We start from the raw sequence: 3,036 nt of genomic DNA, 5'->3' as shown, positions 1-3,036 counted from the left end.
TGCGGCACCCGCAGCAAACACTTCCGGGGTCGGCGCCCCAGATCGCGCGAGAGCGGCGGGGTCAGGGGGCGGGGCGAGAGAAAGAGGCGGAAGGAATGATGCGGGCGGGGCGTGGATGGCTGGAGTGACACAGAGCAGGGGAGGGAGGACTTGTGGCCCCTTAGAGACTAACCAATTTATTGGAGCATAAGCTTCCGTGAGCTACAGCCCACTTCATGGGATGCATACCGTGGAAAGTGTAGAAGATCTTTTTATATACACACAAAGCATGAAAAAATATTTCCCCCCACCCCACTCTCCTGCTGGTAAGGAGAGTGATCACTTTAGATAAACTATTAGCAGCAGGAGAGTGGGGTGGGAGGAGGTATTGTTTCATGGTCTCTGTGTATATAATGTCTGCTGCAGTTTCCACGGCATGCATCCGATGAAGTGAGCTGTAGCTCACGAAAGCTCATGCTCAAATAAATTGGTTAGTCTCTAAGGTGCCACAAGTACTCCTTTTCTTTTGGCGAATACAGACTAACACGGCTGTTACTCTGAAACTTCTCCTTGCAATGTGTATGATGGTCAAGGTGGGCCATTTCCAGCACAAATCCAGGTTCCCCCCCCCGCCCCAAAAAAAACAAACAAACAAACCCACTCTCCTGTTGGTAATAGCTTATCTAAATGGCCCACCTTAATTATCATACACATTGTAAGGAGAGTGATCACTTTAGATGGGCTATTACCAGCAGGAGAGTGGGTTTTTGTGGCGGGGGGGAGGGGAGAAAACCTGGATTTGTGCTGGAAATGGTCCATCTTGATTATCATACACATTGTAAGGAGAGTGATCACTTTAGATAAGCTATTACCAGCAGGAGAGTGGGGTGGGGGGAGAGAAAACCTTTTGTAGTGATAAACACCCATTTTTTCATGGTCTGTGTGTATAAGAACATCTTCTGTATTTTCCACAGTATGCATCCGATGAAGTGAGCTGTAGCTCACGAAAGCTTATGCTCCAATAAATTGGTTAGTCTCTAAGGTGCCACAAGTACTCCTTTTCTTTTTGCGAACACAGACTAACACGGCTGTTACTCTGAAACAGAGCAGGGGAGGGAAGGAGGAAGAGCGAGTGGAGGGATGGAGGGAGAGAGGAGGGCAATGGGCAAAGGGGCCGAGGAAGGGCTGCTGTGCAGACCCTGGCTTTCCTCTCCTTTGTGTGAGCAGAGCAGATAAGTTGCATCTTTCTATTGCCCGTAAACTCAGCACACCAGCACTGGCTGGTTCACCTCTCAGATAAAAATACAGCTACAAGGAAATCCCCGGTGTGTGTGTGTGTCTGTTTATTGCCAATAGCAACATGAGATTAGTGTGCAATGCAACTAATTGGAGCCCTCAGGTTCCTGGCAAATAGCCAGCTCAGTATCTCATTTTGGAATCATAAATAGGCATGTGAGTAGCCCCATGGACTGCAATGGAACTTAAGCAAAGTTTGTCCATCTTGGAAGGACGAAGGGCGGAGTTGACTGTGCTAGTAGATGAAAGAATTGTTACTCAAAGTCACGCAAAGTAACTATTTCTTCAAGATGTGTTGTCCACATAGATTCCACTTCGTGTGCACACCGTGCTCATGAGATTTAATTCCACTGGGGCTTTCATCAACAGAAGTTGGCCCAATAAAAGATATGACCTCACCCACCTTGTCTCTCTAATATCCTGGGACCAACGGCTACAACCACATCACATACCATATGTATACGATAACACTGAACTGCAATCACGGGAAACAAACTGGCATAATAAGCCTCTGTGCTAGGCACTGTACAAACACAAGGCATCCCTTTTCTGGATGACCTAAGTGTAAAAAAGAGACCACAGATGGATACAAATGGGGACAGCAAGATACCAGTGGGATGAAACTGTTAATGCTGAAAAGTAAGCAAACATCTTTGTTCTCACATGTACTTATGCCTCATTGCCAACCCCAAGTATTCAAAAATCACAAGACAGACACCTCCAAAAATCATGAGATTTTATTTTTTTTAAAATGGGGTTCTTTTTATTTGGTTTCTGTTTTTTGAAGCTTTGTGGTGCATGGTCACATTTGCAAGCTTTTCTCCACAACCATGAGGACTAGAAATTTACTGTTTTTGTTTAAAAGGTGATATTCTCACCTAATCCCATGCTTCCAGGAGCTTGGTGTAACGCTGGCAGGCCAGATGCCAGCTTTTATCCAGGCTGCAAGCATTAGCTAAAAACTGACAACCTCATAGCTAGAGACCAGACCAGGTATGGTAGTTTTCCTCAAAATAGGTATTAGTCTTATAAGAATGTATTTAGTATTTAGACTCTATGAAATGCTTGTAAGTTGCTGCGTGCCTTAAACTCACGGGTAACGTTAGTATTCCATGCTATAAGAAAATATGTACGTTTTGCTTCTTAACTTTGAAAATGTTTGCTCTGAACTTATGAATTCAGGCACAGGAATCATTCCCTTCCCCCCCGCCAGGAGGCGGGGACAGGGGATGCTCTCGGGCACCATGGCCCCCTGCCCAGGACAGATGGAGGGACCCTGGCCCTCTATAGGAGCCTGGGCTCCCCTGGGCAGCTCTTAGCATGGCCTACCTCCAGTTTGCAGCCTGACCACAGGGTGGGGAGGAGGATGAGCAGGGCCACAGGGGAATAAGAGGGGCAGGGCATGCGGCTCCTACATGTGTATATGTTTGCTTTCTTTAATCTGTTAACATTGCTTTTTCCTAGTTAATAATAAACCTTTAGTTAGTTTATTACAGGATTGGCTCCAGGTGGTGTCTTTGGTGTAAGATCTAGGGTACCAAATGATCTGGGGGTCAGTGACTGGCCTCTTGAGACTGCGAGAAAATTGCATATTATGTGATGTTTTGTGTAAGTGACCATTTATCACTAAGTCCAGTTTGTCTGGGTGGCAAGATAGACTGGAAAGTCTAAGGGGACTGTCTTTGACTCCATGGTTAAGTGTTACAGTGATCCAGGAGTTCACATTTGTTACTGGCTTGGTAAAATCTGGTAATAAAACTC

Source organism: Eretmochelys imbricata, chromosome 15, assembly GCF_965152235.1.
Source record: "Eretmochelys imbricata isolate rEreImb1 chromosome 15, rEreImb1.hap1, whole genome shotgun sequence".
NCBI lineage: Eukaryota > Metazoa > Chordata > Testudines > Cheloniidae > Eretmochelys > Eretmochelys imbricata.
Note: the sequence above shows the minus strand (reverse complement) of the source record.